This window comes from Capra hircus, chromosome 14 (assembly GCF_001704415.2).
Source record: "Capra hircus breed San Clemente chromosome 14, ASM170441v1, whole genome shotgun sequence".
Taxonomy (NCBI): domain Eukaryota; kingdom Metazoa; phylum Chordata; class Mammalia; order Artiodactyla; family Bovidae; genus Capra; species Capra hircus.
Window position 1 is genome coordinate 36,840,181 of NC_030821.1, and position 15,276 is coordinate 36,855,456.

Below are 15,276 nucleotides of genomic sequence, written 5' to 3' on the forward strand. Positions count from 1 at the left end.
TGCTGGTAAGTGGCAGACCCAAAATAACTCTGGGCTGCTAATGCGTGAAGCAGTCTGTTTTCTGCCAGGGTCTCAGCCGGAGATTTCATGGGTGGGTTGTGCCAGGTCCCCCTCAAGAGCAGTTTGGGGGAGTGATGGCAAGATATGAGTCTTGTCTGCCCTTGTATTTACAGAATTTTCATTTGGTCATGTGCTGCTTTCGCAAGAAGGAATTTGAGAATCAAATAATACAAAAACCAGGAAAGCAAATAGATATTCTGATGCTCAAACTTGACCATGGGTGGCTTTTTAACAGGGCCTTTAGGGAAAGCTAGTTTGCATTAGCAAGCTTCTCTGAGGTCTTTCGATGCCCCTCAGTCATTCCTGTGGCTCAGGTGTCTAAGCCTCACACCTTCCCAGGTGGTCCAAGTGCACTGTTTTGTACAGAGAAAGGATCCCAACAGTCTGCTCTTTACCCAGTGATCAAAACTTCTGTTTCTCCGTATGCTTTGAGAGCTGGGCCAAAGTTTCATTTTCATAGAGATCTTTTCTTTTCTCTCTCAGATCTTCCTCTCGTCTGCTTGAATTTCAGGATAGGCTTTCGTTGTGTTTTGTTTTCCACTGAAAAGGGTATAAATTACTTCTATTTTATTCAATCTGATAGTCCTGTCTGTAACGTGACGGTGGGATTTGCAGTTACAAGATGAAATCTGATCACACTAAAGAAGGGCTTCCCTGGTGGCCCAGCAAAGAATCTGCATGCAATGCAGGAGACCAGGGTTCAATCCCTAGATCAGGAAGATCCCCTGGAGAAGGAAACGGCAACCCACTCCAGGATTCTTGCCTGGACAATCCTATGGACAGAGGAGCCTGGAGGGCTATAGTCAATGGGGTCACAAGAGTCGAACTCGAATTAGTGACGAAACCACCACCACTAGCAAAGATGGCAAGTATGCCTTTGCTGAGTAGCTATTAAATTTCTCTTTAAACAAATATCCAGAATATAATAAAACCTGAATAATAACTGTTTCAGTTTAAAAGGGAGTAAATCGGGCACAGATCATGGAGCAGCACTTATTGTGGATGCCAGTTTTACAAGTGAGGAAAGCGATCCTCAGAAAATAAGGAATGTGGGTCAGGTACAAAGCTAGGAAGTGAAAAAATAGGAATTTAGAGCTTTATTTATATCTGAGGCTCACTAGGGGTCTTGTTCTTTCCATTTTGCCAGGCAGCCAGTCTCTATAACCATTTGACTGTCAAACTGTTTGACTTTTTAATGGGAATATTAAAATCTGTTGTGAAGTGTTTTAACATTCATTATGTCCTTTGCTCTTTCTAAAGCTTTGAAAGGAAACTAGATGTTACTTTACCCATTTGAAAAGAACGATACCTGAGGGTATGTTGCTGTTTCTTTTCTTTTCTTTCTTTTTTTGTTTGCATTAGCAAAATGGCAAAATAGAAAGACCCTGAATTCATCTCTCAGGAGAACAGCCAGATCACATCTGCAGAATAACCATATAAGAAAAAGACCAAAACCTACTAGAAAAGATCTACAACTGAAGACATAAAGAAAGAACCCAAATGACATGAGGTTTCCCACCATCCCTATATTGAGATGCAACTGCCAAATAAAATTGTACAATATTGAAAAATAAAATTAAATTTAAAAAAAGATACCTGAGCTTCAGAGAAGTTAGTTGACTTACCCAAAATTGACTGCCCGGAAGCAACTAATATGGGGCTCAAATCAAAGTCTTGTAAGTCTACAAAGTGAATAGTGAAAAGCATTGGCAAAGTGGGCTCAAGAGACCCAGGCTCAAGTTCAAACTATTCATTCCACTTATTTGAAGTATATCCCAGACAGATTACTTATATCTGTGATATTCAGTTTCTAGCTGTCTGCTAAGTGGGACTGAAATAACACCCTGTGGCTGGATTGTTATGAAATAAATCTGAAATATCTTTTCTGACTAAAAAGTAATTTATATGTGCTATGAGTAAAATCATTTAAAAAGTTATAGCTTTTACAGCTTAAGAGTTCAAACTTTAAAACAATATTAAAAGTTAAGAGACTATAACCAAATACAAAATAAAAAGATTTTTAAAAGTTAATAGATCCATTTATGATGTGACTGTGGAAATTCTCTTTTGCTCATAAAGGTTATTTAATCAGTTTGATCCTCACAAGTAGGTGCTCATTTAATTATTTTGGCCATTTTCTCTTCTAACTTGATAATCTATAAGATAATTAGAAATGCTCAGTGTCTGTTACCTCCAGGATATCTGTGTAAGCTATAATTATGAAAATACATCTTAAGCAGATTTCTAGATCCTGAAAAGTAATACAGTTCATACCCTAGTCCTTTTTCTTCTTTCCTTTCTAGTAATTAGGGGCTATTTGAGGGAGAAAAACCGTGATGTGGATGAGTAAAAGATGACATTTTTGAAAGGCTAATGGAGGCAGATTTTTAAAGGAGGCTCTGTATATAATACATGAGATTATGTTCATTTATCAGCAAAAATCTAGTTGAGAGAATCAAAGCAATACTTGTCTAAGAGTTCATTTCTTCTTCAAATTAATCACTATCACATTTTTCTTAAGCCTTTACTTTTAAAATGACATTTTCAGTAAGCTGAGGAATATAAACATTCTAATACCTTTCACACAGCTTTTTTCCTGCATTGTAATTGACAATTTTAAAAAACAAGATGAATGCATTCAAAACAAAGAACAAAACAAGGGTGTACATTTGATTTTAGTTACTCTCTGCTGCACTTGGTAATAAAATGCCCAGTTGGAATTGGTCTTCCCTCTTCCTGCAGGGTGACATCTTTAACCCAAAGGAACCAGTGGTTTTTGTGGGAATTGAGATGGGAACAAATGCTTATTAAGCACCAGTAATATGTTAGACACTAATCCTCATGATGATGCTGTGAGTTAGATATTAGGGTCCTCAGTTTTAGTTGAGAAAATACACTCAAAAGTTTGTTTTTCTTCAAATGCCACGACAGGCTGATGAAGACCAACTCTGAGTGATTCTAAATCTGCTGTCTACTCTAGGCTTTGTAAGGAAATCTCTCTGTAGGCTCTGCCTTTTTCATACCCCTTTCTCCTTCATTGGTCATGCTTTATAACTGGTGAGTGTCTGTGTGTCTTCTGCCTTATGGAAACTCTCAAGTGTTAATGTACCAGGTTTCATGGTTTGTAAAGTTATATACAGTAGACTAAAGCACAGATAAGTGCAGCTTCTCAGTCAAGGGGTATTAAGGAAATCTTTTGGATGGCAATCAAATAGAGGTGTTGGTATTAACAAGTGAAAAACGACCTGTTCTATTTCATATAATAAAATCAGTTCATCACAATGTCTACCAAGGCAAAGCACTGAGGACTAGTACTGGAATGTTCAGCAGACTAGCAATCAAGAACTGTTTTTTTCCAGGTATGAATTTGCCAATTATAAATCGTGGGAGTCAATTAACCTCATGATTTTCAACTATAAGATAAAAATTATAGTCTTTCTGCCACCTCATAAGATTGATTTAAAGATAAAATGAGACATTGTAGGTAAAAATTGTTTGTATTCCTATAAAACTGTAAGAATTTAAAAGGAATCAGTTATATTTTCCTTTTTCTTATATTCCCCAACAGGAGTAAATATTCCAGTTTTTCCCATTGTGGATAGACTTAAACCCCATGTATGTATTTAATAACTAACACCTACCCTAAGTGTCTATTCAGTTGACTCCATTCTTATATATGATAGAAGGGACAGATTGCTTTTGGTCATGTGTAGAGGAGCCATGAAACCATCATCCAGGCTGAAAAAAAAAAGATTAATTAAATACAAAAGCTCATGAATAAAAGTCCTTGAAATGCCAAGTGATTGTGATATTCTTGTAAATATGATCTTGAGATGAAAATTTAAGAACTTGGTTTTGTTTGGCTTAATTGTGTTTTCTAAATAATATCCCATCCCTGATATAACTAATATGTATTGTTGTGTTTGAATTTATTGAGTGCTTCCTGTTTGTCAGGCACTAGGCTAAGTGCTTTGGTTGCATTATCATTTAATTTTCATAAGAACTCCAGACATTAAGTAATGTTACCAATTGAGGCATAAATGCATTAAGTAATTTTCCCAAGGTTACACAGTAAGACATATACAAGATACATACAAGATTATGGAAATGATTTCCCTTTTGCCATTCATTTGTTTATTCATCGAGATTAATTGCAGTACTTTGTATGAGGAGAATTGGCATTTAGATGACATTTGAAGCCATGGGAATAGTTAAAATCGCCTCAGGACTTGTATTCTAGAGAACAGACAAAGGCTGAGGACAGAGCCCTAGGGGTTTCCTATACTTATAGATGTAAAAAAAGAGAAGGAGCCAGTAAAGGAAACTGAGAAAGAATGTCCCAAGAAAGGAGAAAAAACACTGTATAAATATGGTCTCAAAAACCTTGAAAATGAAATTAAGAGATAAGATTAGTGAGATTTGTTGACTCCTACTGAGATGTTGAGAAAAGGGGGAACAGAAAATTTGCCATTGACTTTGGTAAAATGTAAGATGTTAGTGACCTTGAAAAAAGTTATTTCAGTTAATGATTATTCAGTTACAGTCAGACTAGGAACAAATACAATGTGAGGAAGAGGAAGCAATGAGTACAAAAGGTTCTTTAAAATGGAGCAGATACCAAAATGAAAACTGAAAAGAATTATGGGGTCTTTTTAAAAGATGAATATTAAGGAATGAAAGAGAGTTAGTCGCTCAGTTGTGTCTGACTCTTTGCGACCCCATGGACTGTAACCCACTAGGCTCCCCTGCCTGTCCATGGAATTCTTCAGGCCAGAATATTGGAGTGGATTGCCATTTCATTCTCCAGAGGAACTTCCCAACCCAAGGATTGAACCCAGGTCTCCTACATTTTAAATGTAGGAGATTCTTTACCATCTGAACCACCAGGAAAACCCATGAGCTACCAGGAAATTTGTGGGCAAATATGAATGATCCTGTGGTGAGGAAGAAAATGATGTGCAGTAAAGAAAGGGAATATTGTGGCCTCCAGAGCATCAGAGGAGGGGAAGGCCTTCTATGAGAGCAGGATACTTGATCCATTAAAACAGGAAGAAGACAGTGGCAAAAGAGGCAAACGGAAGGAAGTGCTTGCCTCAGAGAGAAGAAGATGAAATTGTTTCTTTCCTGATTGTTTTGGGGGAAATTATCCTGCAATGTTTTCAGCTAAGAATGAGATGGAGGAAAGGGTGGCTATCAGAAAAGGGTGGTAGAGTGGAGAATGGGAAAGTAATTTTTCTGGAGAAGTGTGGTAGGATTATCAGGCATTGCAGAGTTCATAAATTAAAATGAGGTCTATCAGCATACCTGTGTCCTCTCTTCCAACAACATATAGCCTCTTAGGTGCAAGCACAGAGCAATAGGATAGCTGAGTTTAATCAAGCTTGAGTTTCACCCAGCAAAAAAATGGCACAGTACGATAAAGAGGAGGAGAAAGTGATTTAAGAGTATTCGCAAGGAAGTGAAAGCACTTCTGAAGATGAGATCTAAGCAGGGAAAGAGCACAATGCAGAAGAGGGTGATGGATGTTTTTAAAAGTGATAAGGGAAGGACTTTCCCAGCATCCCAGGGGTTAAGACTCTGCCTTCAAATGTGGTTGGGCAGAGTTGCGGGGCACAGGTTTAATCTCTGATTGGGGTACTAAGATCCCACATGCCCATGGGTGCAGCTGAAAAAATGTTTTATAAAGAAGAGGTGAAGGAAAGTAATGGAGATCTGGTTCATTGTGTATATTAAGAGTAAGTGAATTGGAATCATAGGACATTTCCAAGATGGCCCAGTTATTTGGCAGAAGGGATGTGCATATGAATGTAATTGAGATGGGGTATAGACCGCTGTGATGGATAGATATGCCACACAAGTGTATGTTCCTCAGTTCCTTGTCTCGTCACAACAAAGAGTTGCAGTGACGGACATTAAAGCCCCCTCGGCGTCTCAGGTCTTGGATAGACCGTGTTATAGCTCTCAGGTCTCGAATGGACCGTGTTATCGCTGTTAGACAAATCCGTGTTACAGCTCAGTGTTACAGCTCTATTTTATTTAGAAGATAGCAGGAGAATCCATCTTCGAGGCGTGAGGACATGTTGATCCAAAGACATGAGGAGAAGAGCGCCCCAGCACGCTGTGGGCGGGGGGGGGGGAGGGGGGTGGTGGGGGGGGGGGGAGAGAGAGCTAGCTTTGGCTCCTCTATTTATATGTTTATCTCTCCCTGGGCCTGTCCTGTGTAAATTGGGCCAGCCAGGAGTGTTGTTTGTTTTACCTGAGGTCCTCACTCTGGTCCTCGGCCCTTCTTTTGTTCTATTTTCACGGGCTTTTCCCTTCCTTGTCTTTTAGCCGCCGCCATTTTGGACTCCTTTTCCCGACTCTGCCTACCTAACAGATAGAAATGCTGAGGCTGTTAAGAATGACTGAAGGAAGTGTGGTGGAGAGGAAGGTAGTGGGCTTGGTGGTGAAGCCAGTCATGGATACAGAGAGAGTGCTGGAGACCACGACAAGTTCACGTGACATTCACGCGGGTGAATTCACACAGGATATGAGAAGTTAACAAAAGAGCGGAAGAGTCATGGCCTGCAGATCACTGTGATGACGGGGAGAGCCCCGCTCTTCCTGTCAGCCCGGAGCCTGAGTGAATATGGGAGAATAAAAAGCTTCCATGTGAATGAGGCACAGGGGTCTCAGGTTTCCTGGGGGATACTCTTAAGTCAGAATGCATTAGGTGATGCGGTTGAGGCTTTTAATAATTAGTATCATAGTAGAAAAATTTGGACAGGAAATGAGGAGTAGGTCATTGAAAGGAAAGCACAAATTTCAATAAGAGTACAGTATGCAGATGACACCACCCTTATGGCAGAAAATGAAGAGGAACTAAAAAGCCTCTTGATGAAAGTGAAAGAGGAGAGTGAAAAAGTTGGCTTAAAGCTCAACATTCAGTAAACGAAGATCATGGCATCTGGTCCCATCAGTTCATGGGAAATAGATGGGGAAACAGTGGAAACAGTGTCAGACTTTATTTTTGAGGGGCTCCAAAATCACTGAAGATGGTGACTGCAGCCATGAAATTAAAAGATACTTATTCCTTGGAAGGAAAGTTATGACCAACCTAGATAGCACATTAAAAAGCAGAGATATTACTTTGCCAACAAAGGTCCGTCTAGTCAAGGCTATGGTTTTTCCAGTAGTCATGTATGGATGTGAGAGTTGGACTGTGAAGAAAGTCGAGCACCGAAGAATTGATGCTTTTGAACTGTGGTATTGGAGAAGACTCCTGAGAGTCCCTTGGACTGCAAGGAGATCCAACCAGTCCATCCTAAAGGAGATCAGTCCTGGGTGTTCATTGGAAGGACTGATGCTGAAGCTGAAACTCCAATACTTTGGCCACCTCATGCGAAGAGTTGACTCATTGGAAAAGACTCTGATGCTGGGAGGGATTGGGAGCAGGAGGAGAAGGGGATGACAGAGGATGAGATTGTTGGATGGCATCCCTGACTCGATGGACATGAGTTAGAGTGAACTCTGGGGGATGGTGATGGGCAGGGAGGCCTGGCGTACTATGATTCGTGGGGTCACAAAGAGTCTGACACGACTGAGCGACTGAACTGAACTGAAAGGAAATAGAAACAACAGGCTGATATTTGGCCTGGTGATCAGGCAAATGGTATCCTAAAACAAGGTTGGTTACGTTTTGCCTAGAGGCTAAATCCCGGTTGTGCCTTTGTAGATTGAAGAGGGGAGAGGAAGGAGAGGGAAAAGTGACTCTAATGGTTTAGCTACTGCCTTGACAGAAAGCCCTGCTCTGGCCAAATGGAACAGTAGAATGGAGATTGAATATTGTAGTGATCCAAAACAATGGACCAAATGCCATGGAGTGAAACAGCATCGAGTGATGCAGGAGCTACTGTAAGCTTATAAAAAGTTAAAGTGTTAGTTACTCAGTGCTGTCTGACTCTTTTTGACCCCATGGTCTATAGCCCACCAGGGTCCTCTGTTCATGGAATTCTTCAGGCAAGAATACTGGAGTGGGTAGCCATTCCCTTCAACAGAGGATCTTCCTACCCCAAGTATTGAGCCCAGGTCTCCTACACTGAAGGCAGTTTATTTACCATCTGAACCACCAGGGAAACCCTATAAATGGGTGCTCAAAAAGTATATGTTAACTGAACTAGTGTTCCTTGATAAGTAAGGCTTGCAAGACCTATTGTTTCTTTGAATTCTTTCCACCCTAAATCTGGTTGGAATCCCTGATGGCTCAGACAGAAAACTATCTGCCTGCAGTGAGAGAGATCTGGGTTCGATCCCTGAGTTGGGAAGATCCCTTGGAGAAGGAAAAGGCAACTCACTCCAGTACTCTTGCCTAGGAAATTCCATGGATGGAGGAGCCTGGTGGGCCACAGTCCATGGGGTCACAAAGTGTTGGACAGGACTGACTGACTTCACGTTCACTTTCTACTCCACTTTTACTGAGCCTGAACCAGTAATTCTTTCAGTGAGTGAAGTGAAATCGCTCAGTCGTGTCCGACTCTTTGTGACCCCGTGGACTGTAGCCCACCAGGCTCCTCTGTCCATGGGATTCTCCAGGCAAGAATACTGGAGTGGGTTGCCATTTCCTTCTCCAGGGGAATCTTCCCAACCCAGGGATTGAACCCGGGGCTCCCGCATTGCAGGCAGACGCTTTAACCTCTGAGCTACCAGGGAAGCCCAATTCTTTCAGTAAAAGTGATTATTTAATATTACATTGTTTTGTTTCCAAATTTAAAGTAGGCAGTGGAGATAACCAGTTACAGTTTTTAAAAATGGAAACTTGGAATCATTACAACTCCTCTATGGTTTTAGCATTCATAATTTACAGTTTATGACACCAAAGATTGAGCATTTGTGTTTTTGTAGAGGTAAAGATCAAAACCATATTGAATTTAACAATCACTTTCATCCTAAAATTTTTCTTTTCATGCTCACAAGTATAAGCTTAGTTCTATTACTCTGTGCCTTACAAAGCAAGGATCAATGAATAATGAAGTTGATCTTATGTATATAGGTAACTTGGGAAAAAGTAAGTCTGGTTATAGTCCCATTTCATAAATATCAATATTCAATTATATATTCGATATGATTGTATGAATGTGCCTGTGTATGCTTTTTAGTGTATGTATTCATAAAGTTTTAGTACTTTTTATTAAGTATATTCTTTAAATTGATGAATTTCATTAATTTAATAGAAAAATCTTTAAATATATTAATAAAACATCACTAGCCTATTTCTTGAAATAGTTGTATCACAATAATATAACTTAAACATTTCCTAATGAAATACCTAAAAACATTTGGTTATTAAAAGATATGTTTCAGAATTCCCTGGTGGCCCAAAGTTTAGGACTCTGAACTTTAACTGCTGAGGGCCTGGGTTCAATCCCTGGTCAGGGAACTAATATCCCTCAAACCACAGAGCATGACCCCCCACCAAAAAATATATTTCATGTTACTAGAAGAAACTTTTTAAATTTTATTTTTCTTGAAGTTTTTTTTATGTGGACCTTTTAAAGTCTTTATTTATTACAATATTGCTTCTTTATTTTTCTTGGCCTCAAGGCGTGTGGGATCGTAGCATTAAGATATTAAATATTACCTGTGCTCAAAAGGAACTGAACAACCATGGTTAGAGGCTGACACCCAAATTCTCAAAATATTTAACCAATCACTTAATGGACCGGAATAAATGGGATCATGTAGACCAAATTTTCTGGATGATGGCATTTTATTTACAAGGCTTGAATGTTCTGTTCCAGTGACCAAATGCCTTCAAGTCTCTTCAAGTTCTTATCTAGTTAATTACATTGCTTCACAAAGGAATCTCATTAAAAGGGCCAGTAGGGTTTACCCAGGATAGTTAGAAAGGGAATCCAGTAGTATTGGGCGAAAGCTTTGTGGAAATTGTTGGCCAAAAAGTATTACCTGGCTAGTATCAGAAAGTAAAGCCAGAAATAAATGAATGGTTTTAGATTATTGAGAGAGAGATGAGACTGAGAAACTGGAAACTTTAATGATGTTAAAGAAAGTACTTTATTGGAATTAGAGAAAATTAGAAAGTTGTGGTTGGAGAGAGAATTCAAGCAAAGGGATTTGAATCAGCTTTGAGGAATTGTCTCAAAACAATGGGGATCCAGATGAGTAACGTGAATCACTAAAGATAACTTTGAACATCATTGCAAAACCCTGGACTTTTGAAACCCTCTAAATCTGGCTTTAATTCCCTACTCTTCCACTGAGTAACTGAGTAACTTTGGATGAGTTAGGGCAGGAAACTTCTTTCCATAATCATATGTGATTTAATTTTATCTTCATTGACTTAGTTCCAATTGAACTTACACTTTGCAAAGAGAAATATTCTTGCTACTACAGAGAGAATATCATTACTATTTTAGTGACTGAAATGTATAAACATTCAGGAAAGCTCTTTGTGTGGCCAGTTAGAATGGAGAGAAGTCGAAGTCTTTACCAGATTGTTTTTCAACTACTTGTAAATAAGTTGTGCACGAATGCTCAGTCATGTCCGACTCTTTGTGATCCCATGGAGTGAAGCCCACCAGACTCCTCTGTTCATAAGAATACTAGAGTAGGTTGCCATATCCTAATCCAGGGAATCTTCCCGACCAGGGGATCAAACCTGCATCTCCTGCAATGCAAGCAGATTCTTTACCTGCTGAGCCACTTTGAAATTGTGCTTGATAAGAGAGCTGTGTTTCAGTGTGATGTGAGAATTCAAAGTCAGGAACCACGTAAATGTAAATTGCGTGCAGAATAAATTATACTCTATATCAGGTTCAAGCTCACTGGTTTTAATACTTTTCTGAAATACTTGGTTGGGTCCTAAATGGCACAATTATTTCCAAAAAGTAAGAAGTATTTCTCTTTTTGATAGAGTCTCATATCATTGTCCCAAAATGATTTCAGCATAAACAGAATGAGTATGTGATTGGCATCCCTGAGCATAGGATGAATTAACTGGATGTCCTTTTTAGGATGCTTGGAAAGCAAGAGGATATCATTTAGAGGGATCTGGATTTTTATCTTCTCTTTTCTAGTTTGATCTTGGTTGTGCCACTTAACCCATATCCTTACCTCTAAAATTGAGATGATAATACCAAGCAAGTTGCCCAGATTCTCTGCCTTTTTCACACTGTGGCACACATTAAAATTTGTAACATTGATTAGCACACTAAGACAAATGGATGAGGACAGAGAATACTAACTTGGGGTTTCCCAGCTATGGTAAGCGTCTAGCCTCCTTGAAGGGATCAATGTACCATATATACAACTAGGAGGACTGGATAATATAGATATCAACACTTCTGAGAATGAAATCGGACACATTAATAATAACACCCGGATTGGTACCCTAGGCAGAAAATGAAATGTGGGTGTGTCTGTTAGTCACGCAGTTGTGTCCGACTCTTTGTGACTCCATGGACTGTAGCCCTCCAGGCTCCTGTATCCACAGGATTCTCTAGGCAATAATCCTGGAGTGGGTTGCCATGCCCTTCTCCAGGGGATCTTCCTGACCCAGGGATTTAACCCAGGTCTTCTGCATTGCAGGCAGATTCTTTACTGTTTGAGCTACCTGGAAGGAGGACACTGAAATATTACTGGGAGATTGAAATATTACTCAAGTATGAAACTGAAATATTATTGGGAAAACCAGAACATTTGTTCAACCAAACTATAACCCATCACAGCAAGTAGCCTACTTTTAGGGAAGTTCTAGACTCAAATGATAGCTGATATATTAACCACTCAAAAGTGGTTAGCTGTAATTGTTATTTACAGGAAAACTAAGTGTGGAGAAGTTTTCTGATCCTTAGGGAAATAGTTTTTTCCAAATGAAGTACTGGTTCAGCATTGATACCCACCATCTATTCTAGTAACTTCAGCTATATGATCAAGGAAAACACGAGTAAAAATCCCAAGAATCCTCTTAATGTATCACCTTTCCTAGTATCACAGACCGAAGTTGCTTTAGTTCCAGTCTTCTCCCTTTTCCTTTCCAGTTGCCAAGATTTATCCTTGAAAGTTACTACAGGAATGAATAGCAATCTCTCTGCAACTGAAGTTTTTATTCTGAATATACCATCTATGGGCTATTCATTCCCCACCTTACTCAGCCCAGGGTCTCACTCTTGAACTCCATACTGATATTCCCAATTATCTTCTGAATGTATAAATCTAAATTTCTAACCCATTCTTCAAACTCTATGTATCTAAAGTGAACTGTATATATCCAGTGCTTCACCCACACCAACCAACTTTTCCCTAGTCTATGCTTCTAACTTGTGTATAGCACCATTAATGGGCCCCTCCCTCAGTGAAACCAGTCAGCTTGGTGCTGATTGATTGCATCAAACCTCTTCCACCCTGGAGGGAGAGATGGTTTATTTTTCCTGGAATTATCATATATAAGGATATGGGCTTGCCTTTTCTGCCTTCAGTGCTACAACTAGTAATAAAACTAAAGGCTTACAAAATGCTTAAAATACCATCATAACTGTGGGATCTATTTAACTTATTTCAGATTCAATCATCAAGAAGGCTACTAGAATAGTGGAAATGCTTATTAAACACTCAACTAATGTGCCAGCTCAGTAATATTGCCCTCAGGGTTTCAGCATTATCGTCAGAATAGAGTAAATATATTGAGTCAAGGATCAAGAGATGCTGCTGGGTCCACAACAGGTAAAATACATGAATCCAAGAAGCAATAGATTTACATAAAATAGGTGCTGTTTTTTGAAATTCACATGTAAAATTTGTGCTTGGACTCTGATGAACTTGAGGAACTATTTTCCTAAAGGATTTACCTCCAAAGGAAAAAAAGAAGAGTTCTACTCTTTGTGAAGCTAGAGTGACACTTTAGTCACTCTGGTATCTTCATGCTAGTGAACCAGCAAGTGAGAAAATGATTATAGCACTGGTGTGGGTAACTGATCATGATTTCCATGAGGAGCTAGCATTGTTACTATACAGAGGAGGTAAGTTGGAACATTTATTAACCGGAATATTTACTTGGGGTTCTGTACCCACTGATTATGATGAATGGGCCAGTGTATGTCATGTCAGGCCATGACCTAGCAAAGGCATGAGCCCTAAGTCCTCAGGAGTCTCTAGACCATATCATTAGGCAAGCAACCTTGACTACTAGGAAAGATCACTAGGCCAACCAAATACAGGCTAAGGGTGAGGAAAATATTCAATGGATATTGTATCAATTTTCTCAGGCTGCTATAATCAAATCCAGAGACTGAGTGGCTTAAACACCAGAAGTGTGTTTCTCCCAGTTCCAGAAGCTGGGAAATTCAAGATCAAGGTGGTGGTCCATGTGGTTCCTGGTGAGAGCTGTCCTTCTGGCTTGCAGATGGTTTCCTTCTCATTGTGTGCTCACCTGGCCTTTCCTTGGTGCAGGTGATGAAAGAGGGGGAGAGAGCAAGCTCCTTCGTTTCTCTTAATTATAATCCTACTGGATTAGGGCCTAACCCTGTGACTTCATTTAACCTTACTTGTAGAGGCCTTATCTCCAAATACAGTCACATTGAGGCCTAGGGATTCAGTGCATACATTTTGGGGTGATGTAAGCATTCATAACAGATAGTATATGAGTAACAAAATAAATTAAAATCATGTGCTTCGGTACCAGTTACAGCAGCAGGAACTGGAGCTAGTACCCTTAATCTTCTTTTAATAACTAACTACCTTTGAAATGGAACTTTGTCCTGGATTGGACTAATGGAAGGCCAAAGTGGATCTGAGTAATATGAGGTGGATGGTCCTGGAAGAGGATGCTATTGGACATCTTTTGTGCACAACTTCAAATCTTCTTAGAGCAGTTATGAGACACATAAGTCTTCAGGCCTCAGGGTCAAGTGACATGTTGCTTCTATCAGTAGCCAATTAGAAGATGCAACCTCATGCTGGCTTCTCTTCCTTTTCTGTTTCGCTTTCCCGTGTGCTCACTTTTGCTTTGGGGAATCACTTTCTAAATACAGAATCTTCACTCAAGAATTTGTCTTAGGGAGAACTCTTGCTGAGACATCCAGTTTTCCCAAGATAAGTACAGCACTAAGCAAAGGAACTGATGGATGATATGGACCCACTAAATATTTATGTAACAAATACTGGTCTCTGGACCTGCCATGTTCTTTCTTTGGGTCTGTCTGGATCTTTGCTCAGGAATTTCTTTCTAACCCAAACACCTCCATCAGATTTATCATCTGTAAAACTCCTGCTCATTTTTCAAATCTTACCTTATTTGCAACTCTGCAATGTAAACTCCCTGAATTCTTATAAGAAACATAATGCAATTTGAGCACCAAACAATTTGATCTGTGGAAATACTGAGAGTACATTTCCCAGTCTGCATTGCAAGGAGCTAGGACCATGTGACTGAGTTCTCATCAGGGAAATGTGATCAGAAGTGATAAAACTGATTTACAACCCTAGCCACAAAACCTTATGCATAATTTTACATTTTCTGTTTTTGTCTATGCAGTTATAAGTGAAGGATCAAAGATGACAAAACTGTAAGTTGGAAGCAACCTGGCTCCTAGTTTATCACTTGGGAGAGAGTTGCGTAGAAGTATCACCAAACCACACTGAAATTTACTTGAGTGAAAAGTAAATTTGTGTTAAGCCCCTAGGATATTAGTCTTTATTTCTATTAATACTTCAGTACAGCCAACCACACCATCAGTAATATATTCCAGACAGACATACAGAGTTCCTCTATGTTCCTACTGAACTCAGATATATCTGTATCAAATAAGTAAATATCAATTGTAATAGTTTCATTTCATTTCTACCCACTTGACTGTAGCCTTTCTGGATTCTCTAATGTTGGTACTGCCTTGTGCATTTACTGATTGGATGGATGCAGAAGGGCATATGGGTTTGCTCAGTATGGTTCTAGGAGAAAAGTTTTTGGAAATTATTGGGAGATATATTTTGATTGACTAGGAAGAAAAGTTTCTAAAATTTTTAGCTCTGGAACAAAGAGTTTTTAAAAGGGCTGCATTTAGAGGGGATGAGAAATTTATCATCGACATAAATTTAAAGACCAGTTGTCCAAACTATTCAGCTCACTAGTGAATTAAATCCAGGGAAGTCAAAGGACTTGCCCAAAGCATATTTTCAACAGAACTGGAAGTAAAATTGAATTTCTTACCTTTGATGCCAGTTTTT